This window comes from Dendropsophus ebraccatus, chromosome 1, assembly GCF_027789765.1.
Source record: "Dendropsophus ebraccatus isolate aDenEbr1 chromosome 1, aDenEbr1.pat, whole genome shotgun sequence".
Classification (NCBI taxonomy): Eukaryota; Metazoa; Chordata; class Amphibia; order Anura; family Hylidae; genus Dendropsophus; species Dendropsophus ebraccatus.
In genome coordinates this window covers 210,871,399-210,889,019 of record NC_091454.1, presented here as the reverse complement: position 1 = coordinate 210,889,019, position 17,621 = coordinate 210,871,399, and positions in this window count along the sequence as shown.

The following is a 17,621-nucleotide window of genomic DNA, read 5'->3' as shown; positions in this document are numbered from 1 at the left end:
CTTTCCGTGTTTTTCTGACTTTGTATCTAGTTTCAAGTGCTGGAAGTAACTTTTATTGCAAGTAAAACCTCTTATTTATAACAAATGAATTGGTTCTTATATTCATTCACCTGTCTGGGTTATGTACATCTGCTTTGGTCTCACTTTTTTTTTTGCACTACATGGGTAAAAGCTATTGCTATAACTTATATAATTTATGTGTACATCACCCTTTTTACATGTCTAGTTAGTAACTCTTAAGGTTTTCCTTTTTGTCTATGTAATTGTACCTTTTTTGAGTCATTTCTAAGGTATATATGTTTGCAGGGTAATAGAGGCATCCATGTAGATTTGTATATTCCCCCATTTTATGGGTATTCAGGACTTAAAGGGGTCTCTTTTGAAAATGTATTGATGGTCATAAGTAATTGATCTTGGGGATCCTTAGCCAACCAGATCCTGAAGAGCTGTTGGCCACCTGCAAAATACAATACCATACATTGTGTATTGGTTGTGCTGGGTCACTGTGGTGCAGTAACAAAGCATGACCACTACACTATGTATGGCGCTGTCTGCTTCCAGCTCTGTTCACTGTACTGCAGCTGATTGGTGCGGGTCTGACCAATCAGATATCCAGAGGATAGGTCATCAATAAATTCCTGGAAACCTCTTTTAATACTGAGTGGGTGCAGGTTTTGTTGGCTGAATAGGTGCCTCCACCATGTGGTAGGTCTCATGTGAAGGGAATACTTCCATATATTTTTGGTAGACGGCTGGCTCTAACAATGTCTTGTACAGTCTAGGCCGATGTCTTGCAGGATCAAGTCACAAGCCTTCTATCCACAGTCTCACCTACTTGGTGCAGTATTACCCTCTGCCTGGGATGACATCACAACTCTTCCTTCTTACATCATGGGTCTCATGTTCTTTACTGACTGTGATCTGAGCAGCTGTGGAGGGAGCCATCTTCCTATATTGGTGCAGTGTGTCCGGACCACTAACCTTGTCCTGTATGTGACTGTTTTACCTGCTGGAATATTTTTGACTGGGTTTTAAAAGTAAAGATTTTATGCAAAGAAATTCTTGTGAAGAATCTTATTTTTGCAGAGTGTTCACAAGCATGCTGTACGTTATAGTACACTGCCCTCCAAAGTACAACTCCCATCATGCCTGGAGAACCACAGCCAAAGTGTTAGCTGTCCAGGCATGATGGGAGTTGTAGGTACAAATTGTCCCATTTATCTAAAAATCCATTAGCTGGCTGCAGAAATATATCTTCATACTATCCAAACATTTGTGTGGAAGGGGTAAGCTGCAGCCACACACACCTTTTTGGTTTCAGCTCTTCTTGACTTATTGACATCCAACATTGTCTGTCCCTTCTTACCTGACATGGCAGGATGTTGCTTTAAACAGTTGGTATATTCTCAACCTTTTTATATTGTATAGATATCTGTAAATATTGTATAGATATCTGTAAATAATAGCCAATCTTCTGCAAATTAAAGGGGTATTTCCCCCCCCCCCCCCCCCCAAGAGCTAAAAACCTGAAATGCTCCCAAACCTAGCTGGTGTTACTCACAAAGTCCCCCTAAGTATTTTAAGCCATCTCCCGTCTTTCTAGCTACCGCCGTTCCTGAGTTACAAGTTTTTTCTACTAGCCCACCTATAATCCAAGATGGCGCTGGCTGGGAAACAACAAAACATTTCCCATCATGCTGTGTACTTCTCCCTGATTGTTCTGTTTGCATACCTGCCCCCTTGGCTTGCCCACTGCTGCCATTAAAATAGCACAGTAAACACTGATGCTTATATGACAGGCTGTCACCTCTACTGCCCCCCCCCTCCCTCCCCCGGCACCTAGGTGACAGGCCAGCTCCCCATCTGTGAGCCTACTAGATTGGCATCCCCTCCAGCTGACAATCGTTTATCCCTACACACACACACACACACGTACCGGACCCAGATGATAGGCCAGCTCCTAGATCGGCATCCCCTCCAGCTAACATGCATGCCCTCTCCTGCTCTGGACAGTTCCTGACATGGACAGAGGTGACTGCAGAGAGCGCTGTGTCAGACTGGAAACAACTGTTTAAAGCATGGATCTCCAAACTGCGGCCCTCCAGCTATTGCAAAACTACATTTCCCATCATGCCTGGGCAACCAAAGCTTTAGCTGTCCAGGCATGATGGGAGTTGTGGTTTCGCAACAGCTGAAAGGCCACAGTTTGGAGACCTATGGCTTAAATCAACTGGTGGCAGAAAGTTAAAGGGGGACTCCAGGTAGAGGTTAAAAAAAAAAAAAAAACTGCAGAAGCATAAAGCATTACTTTCCTGTCTATCACAGTTTTTGAAACTACCAAAAATCCATTTGTTTGGGGGATTCAGCCCCGCCTCCTGTCTGCATCATCAGCCTGTGCCCAGCAAACACACACAATGTGAGACAGGGAAGATTTGTCTCCTAAGGGGGGAGAGCAGGAGACAATGTGGTTTGGCACAGAGGCCATATTTCTTCACTTCCTGGATTTCTATCAGCAACCAGTGTGGCAGAACCGTACAGATACAGTAATACATTGTATAGACACAGCTATATAACTTTTAATAGAAAACAAGTTTTTCTTATCCGGAGTTCCCTTTAAAGACCAATTTTTAAAACTGACTAGCCACTGAAGATGAAAGTCAGCTGGGTTTTCACTATGTAGGCTGACCATCACTGAAAATGTATATGTGAATGTTAGTTTATAATGGCCAATGTGACACAGCCTCCCCAAAGTATTCCATAAATGTATTCAAACCAAAAGAATGGGGGAATAACAAAAAATGTAGGACCAAATATTAAGAAATATATAGTTTATTAGGATATATGTTGAAAAATTGTTTACAAAACACTTAAAAAAAAAATCACACTGTAGGAGCTAGGGCTGGGCGATAATGGCCTATTAAAATAATAAAAATTAACTGAGCAGCAACCAAGGCTATGTACACACTAAAGAACATGTATAGACAGGTATACAGCCACTACAGAATGTGTACACACAGGTATATAGCTATGTACACAATACAGAACGTGTATACACAGGTATACAGCTATGTACTACATGTATTATATTACATAGAGGTGACAGTACAGAGGCACTGTTATGGTGACACTATGACTGGCACATTTTTTTTTTTTTGGGGGGGGGGCTGTAGCTGGTATGTTAGGGGGGCACATTATAGGGGACACTGCAAGCTCTGCTAAATCCTAACTTCACTACAAGGGTTTATACAAAGAGTTTTTTTAGCGTACAATGTATCAATGCGGAGTCCAGGCTGGAGAGCTCACAGAGCATTGTCTACACTGGATACAGAGCAGGACTAGCTATGTACAATGTATCAGTCTGGAGCTCACAGAGCATTGTCTACACTGGATACAGAGCAGGACTAGCTATGTACAATGTATCAGTCTGGAGCTCACAGAGCATTGTCTAGACTGGATACAGCTGGAAGCAGGACTAGCTATGTACAATGTATCAGTCTGGAGTCCAGGCTGTTTGTATCCAGTGTAGACAATGCTCTGTGAGCTCTACAGCCTGGACTCCAGCCTGATACATTGTTCATTGCTAGACCTGTTGTATCCAGTGTAGGCAATGCTCTGTGAGCTAGACTGTGGGGCAGGATGGCTCTACTGGCACTAAACAAGCTAGGAACAGACAAGGATCTGATCATGTAGGGAGGGCAGAACACGTGTGGTGTGGACTATGGGACCGGGCTGAGTCGCGCAGCGCTCTGTGTAGTATCCCCGGGACACGAAGAGCCACATCGGACGAGTAGGGGGCGAGTTGGGGTCCACGGTGCCGGCCAGGGGCTGCTCTGCCATGTCCGGCGACTGGATGACCGATGTGTTGGGCAGGCAGCTGATATCTGTGTCGGGCGAGTGGATGACCGATGTGCCGGGAGGGCGGGGGGCTGATACCTGTGTCGGGCAAGGGGCTGCTCTGCCGTGTCAGGCGGGGGCCGCTCTGCTGTGCTGGGGAGACCGCTGTGATGTGCCCAACGGGGCGGGGAGGATGGCAGGGGCGCTCTGACACACGGTGCTGGTCTCCTATGTGCATCCCTGCTCAGACTGCACAAAGGAGGCTTCCTCCGGCCTGTGCAGCGCTTAGGGCTCAGGTAGGAAAATAGTATAAATACCGCAGATACCATCCAGGCAAAGTTGAGGTCGGTTAACCAACGCCAGAGACGGTATCGATATTTTGACGGTATATCGCCCAGCCCTAGTAGGAGCTGACATGTAACCAGATCCCCAGGAAATTGGTGGTAGTAAATTACGTAACACAATAAATATCCAACGATACAAACGTATGTGAAGTGTGTATTAAAGGGGTAGTGCTGCCCACCCACGCCACCCCTGGAAGTGTCGCCCACCCACGCCACCCCTGGAAGTGTGGTGCATTATACTCACCTGATTCGTGTCAACCCCACCGGACCGCACCAGCCCTACTTCATGCTGCCCCCCCTCTGCACCATCATCAGCTGCTCAGCCGTGATTGGCTGAGCTTAGTTATGCTCTGCCAATCACGCGGCAGAGGGGGGGGGCGGCTGCAGCATTTCGGCCGGCCTCCCGAAGATTACATCATTGTCACAAGATGGCGGCCGGGGTCAACACGAATCAGGTGAGTAAAATGCACCACACTTCCGGGTCTAGCGTGGGTGGGGGGAACACAGGGAAGGGGGCCATTCACATACATAACACACATTATAAAGTTGTATAACTTTGTAATGTGTGTTATTTAGTGAATAATTGCTTACCGCCGCACTACCCCTTTAATATTAAATTTACACAGACAAAGCACTAACATGTGAATAACCAGTATTATGCACAATAATGTATAAAACATATACAAATTAAATACCATAAATATACATTGCCCATAAATCTTGTCCTTAGTGCAGCTACCACCATACCACTCATCAATAAAGCATAGTGTACATTACTTTACATACACTTCCATAGACACAATACAGTGCCATAGACTTGCACCTCCTGCTGGACACTCCATAGGAATTACAACTGATGTGTGACTACTTATACGGCGTGTCGTTAAAAAGGGGTGAAATCTCAGTCTTTCCTTTGTGACCTGTTCTGTTTCTAGTCTGTTCTTGGCTTTGGCTTCAAAAGTCTGTGTGTAAACCAAGGGGTAGGGAACCTTGGCCCTGCAGCTGTGGCAAAACTACAACTCCCATCATGCCTGGACAGCTAAAGCTTGATGTTAGCTGTATTGACACAAGCAGATAATCGTGCAAGTATGTTCATTATCGCACAGATTTGACCCATAATCGCTCCGTGTATAAGGACCATTAGGCCAGTTTCACACTTATCGCAGCAGATTTCATGCTGCCACACTCTGTTGTGTAGTTCTGGCTGAGAATATATCCCCCCCCTGCCCTCTTAGCCCACCACTGCCAGGCTGCAGCAGGACGCCAGGGAGCCAGAAGAGCAGGCGGGAGCCTGGACGGGTAATGTATTAGCCCAGCGTAGATTCATAGGAAATGACACTACAGAGCATCGCAGCATGAAATCCATTATGATGCAGTACATGGTAAACTGGCCTTATAGTCTTCTAGTACTTATCAGCCGCTGTATGTCCTGTGGTGTATTCTTTACAGTCTGACAGTGCTCTCTGCTGCCACCTCTGTCCATGTCAGGAACTGTCCAATTGAAGAGGGGGTTTCCTACTGCTCTGGACAGTTCCTGACATGGACAGAGGTGGCAGCAGAGAGCACTGTGGCAGACTGGAAAGAATACACCACCTCCTGCAGGACATACAGCAGCTGATAAGTACTGGAAGACTGGAGATTTTTTTTTTTTTATAGAAGTAAGCTAAAATTATTATGTTAATTTGTTTTCCCTAAGACCCATTGGCATCACAACATATGGGGTAAATTCGCCCCTGCGAGCCCCTGGGACGAAGGAATATTTAATGAAAAAATAACAATTAAATTTTAATCCCCTCCTCCATGAGGTATAAATAGGCTTCACCTCCCCCTAGACCTCAGTCTAATTATAAAGAAACATAAAACACAGGGAGGGAGTCTTGTGATGCCAATGGGTCTTAGGGAAAACAAATTAACATAATAATTTTAGCTTCCCTTACGTCCCATTGGCATCACAACATATGGGGAATTAGCAAGCATTATCCCCAATGGGTGGGTTATTTATTACGTCCGCATTAAGAACAGATCTTGCAAAGGTTGTTCTTGACAAGAAAGAAGTATCCAGCCTGAAATATCTCACAAAGGTAGTCAAAGACGACCAGGTAGCTGCCTGGCATATGTCCTCAAGTGGCACAGCGGCACGCTCTGCCCAAGTGGAGGCCACAGCTCTAGTAGAGTGAGCCCTGGTAAATTCTGGTGGATCCAGATCAGCAGAGGAGTAAGGCAATGGAGTCACAGATCCATCTGAATATTGAAGGTTTTGAAGCCTTTCTCCCCTTGTTCTTTCCTGCGAAAGGGATAAAGAAATTCTCGTCTTTACGAAAATCACCTACTTTATGTAGATAGATCTTGATAGCTCTGGATACATCCAATAAAGAAAGATCCAAGTCTTCTTTAGATGATCCAGTAGGAGAAAATACAGGCAATACTATTGGCTGGTTGATGTTGGCAAATGAAGCCACCTTAGGCAGGAATCCTGGAAGGAACCTAAGTATAACCTTGTCTTGGGAAAAAAATCACGTATGGAGGTGCGGAGTCAAGGGCTTGAAGTTCTCCAACTCTCTTAGCAGAGGTAATGGCTAGTAAAAGAGAAACTTTCAATGTTAACTTGAAGTCTACTTCCTCCCAAGGCTTAAAGGGAGGAAGACACAGGCGTCTCAACACAAAGGATAAATCCCATGGGTCTACCTGCTTTACCAGGTTAGGCCTAGTCTAGCCTTAACAAAATTCTTTACCTCCAAGATCTGAAAGAAACGTGAGTTTAGGTGTGCAGAGAGGGCTGCTATCTGCACCTTGATGGAACTAGGTTTTAATCCTTTATAGAAGCCTTCCTGTAAAAACTCCAATGACTGGAGTAGAAGGTTTAAGTCCATCAATACTCGTACACCAATCTTGAAAATCTTCCAAATACGTGCATAAGATTTATTTGTAGTGCTACTACGAGCGTGAGAAAGAGTATACTATACCTTCTCAGAAAAACTAGAGTCTAATACGGTCCTCTCAGTCTCCAAGCTGTCAAGCTGAGGCTGGAAAGATTCCTGCACAGATGTTGACCCTGGAATAATAGATGCGGATGCAGAGGTAATCTCCAAAATTCCCCTCTGCTCATATTCATGGGCAGGATGAACCATGACCTCTTCGGCCAGAAGGGAGTTATTATTATTACTGACGGCTGATCTTCATCAAACTCTGGGAATCATGGCTATGGGAGGAAAGATATACGCCAGCTGGTATGTCCATGGTATTGTCATTGAGTCCACTACCATGGGATTGTCTGCCCTGTAAAAGGAACAGAAATTCCTCAGTTTGGCATTGCTTGCTGATGCCATGACGTCTCTCTGAGGAAGCCCCCACCTCTGGGTTAACTGAATGAACACTCTCCTTGAGAGAGACCATTCCCCCGGTAATGTCAGGCCTCGACTCAGTCAATCCGCCAATATATTGTCGACACCCCTGATATGAATCGCAGAGAGTCTGATTATTCTGGTTTCTGCCCAACAGAAAATCTTCTCTACTTCCCTGAGGAGAGAAGGGGATGTGGTACCTCCCTGTTTAGGTACGCCACGCAGGCCATGTCATTCATCCAGATTCTGACTGCTCTCTGTAAAATAGGAGGAGAAAAATGAAGAAGAGCTAGGTAAATCGCTCTGAGCTTCCTCACGTTGGAGGGCAGAGCGGATTCCTGTTGACTCCAAGATCCTGCAGTCGTGATAACTGTCAGATGAGCTCCCCAACCTGTTCCTGAAGCATCTGTCGTGATGGTTATCCAGTGTGGTTCTGAAAATAAAACTCCATGTTTGACTTGTCTCCACCACATTAGAGAAGGTCTTGTTTGAGTCGATAGAACATCATCGCATCCAAGTCCTTCAGTCCTCGGTTCCATACTGTTAGTGCTTCTCTCTGAAGAAATCTCATGTGCCATAACGCCCATGGCACCGCGTCCGCGGCTGAGGCAAGGAGCCATAGAAAGCGCATTTATGTTCTTATGGATACCTGACGAGGAGGAATTAGGAATTAAGTCTGATTTCTCTATGTTGATAAGCCAACCTAATTGTTGAAGTATGTCCTGGACATAGTTCAACTGAACTCTCAGAAGATCCTGAGTCTGAGTCATAATCAACCAATCGTCCAGGTAAGGGATAACTTTATCCCCTGTAAACGGAAGCGAACCATCATGGTGACACTACCTTTGTGAAAACAAAGGGTGCGGAGGTACTCCGGATGGATGGACTTTGAATTGTAAGTGTCTTACCTTCCCCTGGATTTGGATGGCGAAGGCTCTCCTGTGAGCCTTCAGAATCGGTACATGAAGATATGCATCCGGTAGATCTATGTGACCATAAAATCTCCCTCCTGGAGGATAGATTTTACCGATCTTATGTTCTCCATGTGGAACGTCTTCTTTACGATGCACCTGTTGAGATATCGCAAATCTATAATAAGCCTCCAATTTCCGGATGGCTTCAGCACTAGAAACACTGGGGAGTAAACTCCCTGACCGATCTCAGATAGAGGAACATCCGCTAGAGCCTCTATGGAAAGGAGGTGAAGAATTTCTGTCTCTAGGACTAAGTGTCTTTCTGCCTTAAGATTTCTTGACAGAAGAAATCTTGGAGGAGGAAGAGATGATAAATGAAGGACATAACCATTTTGAATAATATTTAACACCCAGTGATCTTTCCTTAATTCTTCCCAGGCAGGGAGAAACAAACTCAGACGTGTTCCCACTGGACAGCTTCTGCGTCAGAAGTCTGGTTTCTTGTTGGTGTCCTTATTCTGCTGCTTCCCGGAACCTCTTCTGGAATAGTTTCTTCCTCAACCTCTGTACTGGTATCTCCCTTTGCCTCGCTGAGGAGATTTTGCTCTGCGAAAGGAATCACGGCTCTTATAGGACAATGGTAGGGACTTCCCCTCCTTGTCAGACAATTCCTCCATTAATTTATCCAGCTCAGAGCCAAACAGCCTACCTGGCTGGAACTCCATATTACAGAGCTGAATTTTGGAGTTAGCATCTCCAACCCAGGGTTTTAACCATAGCGCCCTTCGGCAGCGGTCGAGAGCGTACTAGTTTTTTTACGCTAACCTGGTTCCCTGAGATGCAGCATCGCAGAGGAAGTCAATGGCCATAATGACCTTTTTTAAGGAGCGAAGGACCTTGTCCCTGCTAGCTCTACCTTCCAAATTTTCCTGGACCTTGGTCAGCCATCTTCTTAGGCTTCTAGAAACCTCAAAGAAGAAATGGAGACTGTCCCTTGGGCTGCCGCTGCCGTATATGATCTCTTGAGGGCTACCTCCACCCTTCTATCCATCGGATCCTTCAGATTGGATCCGTCCTCTGCAGGCAGCACAGTACATTTCAACAGTTTGGCTATGGCCGGGTCCACCTTTGGAGGCTCAATCCAGTCCTTACATTGTTCTTCCTTGAGAACATATAAGGTCTTAAACCTCTTGCTCAAACCCGGAGCCTTTTCCGGTTCCTTCCATTTCGCCTGTAACATAGACAATGAAGTCTTACCCACAGAAAAAGCCCTAGGCTTTTTTGAGGAGGACGAGTCCTTATCCTCTTCTATTTCCTCAGGGTGTATTTCAGCTTGCACAGCCTAGCAGAGCTTGTGAATTCTATCAGCTGTGAAATACCCCCTGAATAATTCTTTCTCATCTTCAGAAATAGAAGAGGTTTCAGAAGAAGATGATGACTTAACTTCATCAATCACAGTAAAACTGAAAATGACCATAATCCTACAGCCATAAAGTAATATACTCAAAGGCTGGGAGTAGAGAGAGAAATACTCCGTTTGGTCTTTAAATTAGGACACGGGCGGCGATTCTCATTAGCTGCTAAAGTCTTTTGCACATAGTCCTTGACCCATACAACTACATCCTGAACATCAGGCTCCTCATAGGTTTAGGTCTGCATGAAGGACAGCGTACTGAAACACATAGGCATTCATAAATATTTTTATGAAAGAAAGGATGAATCTTATCTGGAAAAAATGATCCTCCTACGGTATCCATAGCCGTCAGGTAGTGGAGTCTCACACTCGGCACATGAAGTGCTTCCTTAGAAGGTCTTTTGCCAGCAGCAGGACTGGTCTCCATTTCAGACATCTGCAAATAATCAATGTATTACAATACATATAAACCACTAGCCTGGCTAGAGTGATACCGGAAAGAGACACTAGGTGGCAGCAACACTTACTTTTAAGTATATAGAAGAGAGATCACAGCACTTTGCACTCAGATGTTTTCTATTAGATCCAAATGAGCCACAGAAAATCCTTCCAGAGGAAGACAGCCAGACCTAGAGGTAGCAACAGCTTACCTTCTGCCTTGGACACACAGCTAATCCGGCATGCAGAGAGCGAGCGCCCCTGCCGGCCCCCGGAAGTGACATGACGCTGATGCCGCTGTGCTGAGACGCACGCAGCGCCGATGCGTTCCACAGTCGAACGCGACTGGAAGAAAAGCCAGCGGCTCGGGTGACACGCAGAGTGCGTTCCAAGACGCACTAGGTAAGAAAAACTTAAAAGCTAAGACCTGCAGAAGCAAATATCAGGATACTACCTGGACACCGGCTCCAGCGGCATCCCAGCAATCATTACCTGGAGAGAAAACCTGAATGCAACAGGTTAACAAAGCATAAAAACGGAGGAGGGACAAAGTCCCCTAGGGCTAACAGCAACAAAGTAAAAAAAGACTGAGGTCTAGGGGGAGGTGGAGCCTATTTATACCTCATGGAGGAGGGGATTAAAATTTAATTGTTATTTTTTCATTAAATATTCCTTCGTCCCAGGGGCTCGCAGGGGCGAATTTACCCCATATGTTGTGATGCCAATGGGACGTAAGGGAAACTGTATAACTCTGACACCAGTTGATTTTAAAGAAAATTTTCTACAGTCCCCCTTCAAACTTGTCTTCAGGCACCAGGTTCATCAAGCTGGCAGATACACGGATAGTCCATCAACCTACATTTGTCCTATAAGAATAAATCTTTAGAAAACTGAGAGCATGGTGTACAGACTCAGAGCCAAGCTTCACATCTTTACCATTTTTAGAGGTTTAATAAAAGGTTGTGACCTTAAAGGGGTACTCCGGGCTGGGGTTATTTTCAGTGTATGGCCGGGGAGGGGGTGGATATAGACGCCGCTGGTCACTTACCTCCCCGGATCCAGCACCAGCTCCTGGATCGCGGCGCCCCGTTTCTTCCGTCTTGCTGCCTGGTCTGAGCTGCGGCTTCAGATGTCACGTCTTAAGCCGCAGCTCAGACCAGGAAGCGGCAGGGGGACGGGAGAACTGGGCGCCAAGTGACCGTCGGTTTCTATATCCACCCCCTCCCCAGACATACACTAAAAAAACCAGAGTACCCCTTTAACCCCTAGACGACCTAGGACGTATCTGTACGTCCTGAGCTAAGAAGCGCGCTCCGGCTGCCTGTGGCATAGCAATGATCAGTGTGAATAATAAAAGTAATGTATGTACAAAGTCCCCCAAAGGGACTTTACATGTGTAAAAAAAAAGTTAAAAACACCAACACACATTTTATGTTAATATATATATATAAAATTAATAAAAAGTGATCAAAACGTCCGATCTTCTCAAATATGGTATTAATAAGAACTAGAGATCATGGCGGAAAAAATGACCCCCCATAGAGGAGCTCTTAGAAGGGGAGGGGGGAAAAACGAAAGAGCAAACAACAAAATTTGTACGGTCCACTGGGTCATTTAGGGCCTGGTCCTCAAAGGGTTAAAGAAAAGTGATTGCAAAAACAGCAAAACAATCCCATCATGTGCACATAGCCTAGTGTGGTGCAGTTTTTGGAAGCCAGCCATTTTTCTATAATTTTGGACAATCCCTTTAAGGCTTGGAACAGTATCATACTATTTTTAGCTATTAAAGGGATTATCTAGGATTAAAAAAGCAGTTACTTTCTTGCACAAGCAGCGCCACTCCTGTCATCAGGCGGTGTGTGGCGATCCCAGCACTCCAATATATTAATTTTTTTTTTTTAAGTTGGCCACAAACTGACCATACCATAAGTCATCACTGGCTTTGGCTGGACTCATGCAACCTTTTGGATGAGCTGTGGCCGTCTGAATGAATGTGAGCTGACATTTACTCCAAGCTTTAGCTGTCCAGGCATGATGGGAGTTGTAGTTTTGCAACAGTTGGTGAACCAAGGTTCTCTACCCCCGTTTCAATCTATTCCCTAGAATCAGCGCCATTCATATCCACTGGCAAAGTGTGGTACTGCAGCTCAGCCTCATTCAGAAATACCGCTCACACGTTCCATTCATTAAAGCATTGTTGTGGGATCTGCAGCACAAGCCTGAGGAGTCCTATGCAAAATCCACATGGAAACAAGGCCTGTAACTTCATTATACATATACCATGCCAATGTCTGCTCCATCTACCATACAGTTATACATAGCTGAGATAGTGTCATAGCAAGCTACAGGGTTACTACTAGTCATTCCTAGAGCCCCTATCCTATAGTAGTAATCATGGCTACCCAGGTGTGGCTGTTACCTCTGCACTCACCTCTATGGCTTGGGCTTCTTCTAGTAAAGGTTTCCCATTATAAAAAGTTATTTTCCAGAGACAGTGCCACTCTTCTCTGCAGGTTGTGTGGGGTACTGCAGCTCAGTTCCAATAAATTGAAAGTAACCAAGTTGCCATATCACACACACAACCTGAGTACAGGGGTGGCGCTGTTTTTCTAATCCATAATAAAACATTAACTTTCAAGTTTCCACTGCAGTCTGAGCAGAACTGTATGTCACCCATTGGGTCCATGTGGCCTTAGCCTATAGACACAGTCCTGGGCTTTCCCAAACCATAGGCAGAGCGCTCAGGTCTGTAGTTTTAGTACACTCACATACTATGGAACCAGTGACAGAATCAGCTCTGCTATATATGAACACACAGATAGGTGAAGCGCTGCGGAATCTGTGTGCGCTATACAAATAAACTATTATATTATATCCAGGCAAGGATATGACTAGGCACATGTAGTATCCCTGCACTCCACCACCTGCCCCCAGCTGCTTACAGGACATTGTGATCCCAGAGGAGGACAGCGCCACCTGCTGGGGCCTTTTATTAACTTGCTGCTCAGGGGAGGATCACAGCAAGCAACAGGTGATCTCATTCTATAAATCACTCCCATTGCCTCCTGGGCCCCTTAACCCTCTATCTGCTGTATAGAGAGTGAGCCACTATCATGTTCCCAGTGCTCAGCCCCCCCAGCCCATCCCCTTAGGGGTTAATACCTGTCTCCTAGCACAGAGCTGACTTCTAATATGGCCCCATCACCAGGATCAGCATATTACACAAGGCAGTGCTTGGGGTGAAGGGATTTTTTTTGTTTTTTTTTTGCAAAAATCTCCCATCTGATCAAGCAGCAGAGAAGGTGCTGGGGGTCCTGATCATCTATGGAACAATCCCCTTCTCATAGGGAGGTTACTGCCCCTATTGACCCCCTAAATCTGAGGATCCAGTACTATGGACGAGCTGATGTTTGTTGATGGAGTTTATCCGGATTTTTCCCTCCTGAAAGAAGTCCTGCTGCCTCCTTATTTTGAGTCAGACCCTTGTTTGACGAAGAGTGAGGCGATCACACTTTTGGCACAATCGCAGTACCGAGAGCCACCACCAGATGCCGCTGTTGGACTGAATGATTCTGGGATCTCAGGGCGAATCAAGGAGTCTAGGGTGCAGTGCCGCAGAGCAGCCAGAAGAGGGCGCAGGAAGCGTGGCGCTCATAGCAGGTAAATGCTGTGTGCATCCAATGGAAGCAAGACTGAGTGTGATACATGATATAGTCATATGGAAGCAGGACTGAGTGTGATCCATGATATGGAAGCAAGACTGAGTGTGATACATGATATAGTCATATGGAAGCAGGACTGTGTGATACATGATATAGTCATATGGAAGCAGGACTGTGTGATACATGATATAGTCATATGGAAGCAGGACTGAGTGTGATACATGATATAGTCATATGGAAGCAGGACTGAGTGTGATACATGATATAGTCATATGGAAGCAGGACTGTGTGATATATGATATGGAAGCAGGACTGAGTGTGATACATGATATAGTCATATGGAAGCAGGACTGAGTATGATACATGATATAGTCATATGGAAGCAGGACTGGGTGTGATCCATGATATAGTCATATGGAAGCAGGACTGGGTGTGATCCATGATATAGTCATATGGAAGCAGGACTGTGTGATATATGATATAGTCATATGGAAGCAGGACTGAGTGTGATACATGATATAGTCATATGGAAGCAGGACTGTGTGATACATGATATAGTCATATGGAAGCAGGACTGAGTATGATACATGATATAGTCATATGGAAGCAGGACTGAGTGTGATACATGATATAGTCATATGGAAGCAGGACTGAGTGTGATACATGATATAGTCATATGGAAGCAGGACTGTGTGATACATGATATAGTCATATGGAAGCAGGACTGAGTGTGATACATGATATAGTCATATGGAAGCAGGACTGTGTGATACATGATATGGAAGCAGGACTGAGTGTGATACATGATATAGTCATATGGAAGCAGGACTGAGTGTGATACATTATATAGTCATATGGAAGCAGGACTGTGTGATATATGATATGGAAGCAGCAGGACTGAGTGTGATCCATGATATAGTCATATGGAAGCAGGACTGAGTATGATACATGATATAGTCATATGGAAGCAGGACTGAGTGTGATACATGATATAGTCATATGGAAGCAGGACTGGGTGTGATACATGATATAGTCATATGGAAGCAGGACTGAGTGTGATACATGATATAGTCATATGGAAGCAGGACTGAGTGTGATACATGATATAGTCATATGGAAGCAGGACTGAGTGTGATACATGATATAGTCATATGGAAGCAGGACTGTGTGATACATGATATAGTCATATGGAAGCAGGACTGAGTGTGATACATGATATAGTCATATGGAAGCAGGACTGTGTGATACATGATATGGAAGCAGGACTGAGTGTGATACATGATATAGTCATATGGAAGCAGGACTGAGTATGATACATGATATAGTCATATGGAAGCAGGACTGTGTGATACATGATATAGTCATATGGAAGCAGGACTGAGTGTGATACATGATATAGTCATATGGAAGCAGGACTGTGTGATACATGATATAGTCATATGGAAGCAGGACTGAGTGTGATCCATGATATAGTCATATGGAAGCAGGACTGTGTGATACATAATATAGTCATATGGAAGCAGGACTGAGTGTGATACATGATATGGAAGCAGGACTGAGTGTGATACATGATATAGTCATATGGAATCAGGACTGAATATGATACATGATATAGTCATATGGAAGCAGGACTGTGTGATACATGATACATGATATAGTCATATGGAAGCAGGACTGAGTGTGATCCATGATATAGTCATATGGAAGCAGGACTGGGTGTGATCCATGATATAGTCATATGGAAGCAGGACTGGGTGTGATCCATGATATAGTCATATGGAAGCAGGACTGTGTGTGATACATGATATAGTCATATGGAAGCAGGACTGAGTGTGATACATGATATAGTCATATGGAAGCAGGACTGTGTGTGATACATGATATAGTCATATGGAAGCAGGACTGAGTGTGATACATGATATAGTCATATGGAAGCAGGACTGAGTATGATACATGATATAGTCATATGGAAGCAGGACTGTGTGATACATGATACATGATATAGTCATATGGAAGCAGGACTGTGTGATACATGATATAGTCATATGGAAGCAGGACTGAGTATGACACATGATATAGTCATATGGAAGCAGGACTGAGTGTGATACATGATATAGTCATATAGACAAGAGTGTGTAATAATGCTTGGCTGAGCCGAATGAGGGGTCGGTTATGTCTATAAGAAATTATATATTTTTTTGGAGCGTTTTATGCACGTTTGGCTTTAACGTTTTTTTTTGTGTACACTTTACGTGGTTTCCGCATGTTTTTTTGCAAATCATGGCTTTGCTTTAACTTTCAAGTAAATTGATGCATTACATAGCGCCAAAAGCCAAAAACATAAAAAGTGGTAAAATGGCGATATTACATCTAACATAAAACCTACTTATCTTTTTACAACCATACGAAACATGACGTATTCCGCTACTTCCAGTGAATTCAATGGGAAAAAATGACGTGAGTGCAATATAGTCAAAAAATCTGTGTGACCGCCTACAGGGGCATCTACACGGCCCGTGCACAGAAGACGTGCCTCCGACCGGACCCCCGAGCTTACAGCATCGTCTATCATTATGATACCAGGGACTCCAAAGCAGTTTAAATCTTTGCGCTCGTGTACTGATAAAGTGGCGTGGCTGTGTCAGTACACCGGCGCAAACTTTCAAATAGTATCGGAGCTCCCAATATCATACTTAATCATGAGGCGGGGAACTCCGAGGTCCACTTCGCAGGACAGATTGCAGAGATCGTGCCCCCAATGCCCCTTTAGGCTACGCTCACACATCTTTAAAAAAAATGGCAAATAACGGCCATTATTAAAGGGGTTGTCCAGCGAAAATTTTTCTTTTAAATCAACTGGTGTCAGAAAGTTATATAGATTTGTAATTCACTTCTATTAAAACATCTGCAGTCTTCCAGTATTTATGGGGATAGAACAGGTCCAAGGACGGGCTACAAAAATGGTGGAGGGTGTGAGGCAGAAAACATATCAGAGAAGACGCAAGGATTTGAATCTGATTAGTCTGGAGGAAAGAAGGGAAAGGGAGGATGTGATGGGAACCTTTAAAGAGGTACTCCGGCCCCGCATATTTTTCAGATATGGCCGGGGGAGGGGGTGGTTATGGATGCCGGAGGTCACTTACCTCCCCAGTACCAGCGACGGGTCCTGGATTGTGGCGCCCTGTACTCCCGTCCTGCGGCTGCTTCCCGGTCTGAGCTGCCGCACAAGACATGACGTCTCCAGGCAGCTCAGCCATCCGGCGGCCGTAGTGGAGGCCCGCCTGATAAGTATGGGAAGATTCGAGATGTTATAATAGAAGTTGATTTAAAAGAATCTTACGCCGTCCAGGGTCTGTGCCGTAATGGCGCTGATCCCGGCTCGGCACTCGATTGCTTCCAGCTGCAGCAGCCGGAAGCAATCGATGTGCCTATCTCATTGATCTATGCTGCATATCTATGCAGCATAGATCTCAATGAGAGATCAGTGTACTTATACTAGAAGTCCCCCAGGGGGAATAACCCTCACCCCAGGGGGAATAACCCTAACCCCAGGGGGGCTTCTAGTATAAGTGTAAAAGAAAAAAAAAGTGTTGTTATTAATAAAAAGCCCCCTCCCCTAATAAAAGTCTGAATCACCCCCCTTTTTCCATGTTTTAAATAAAAATAAATAAACA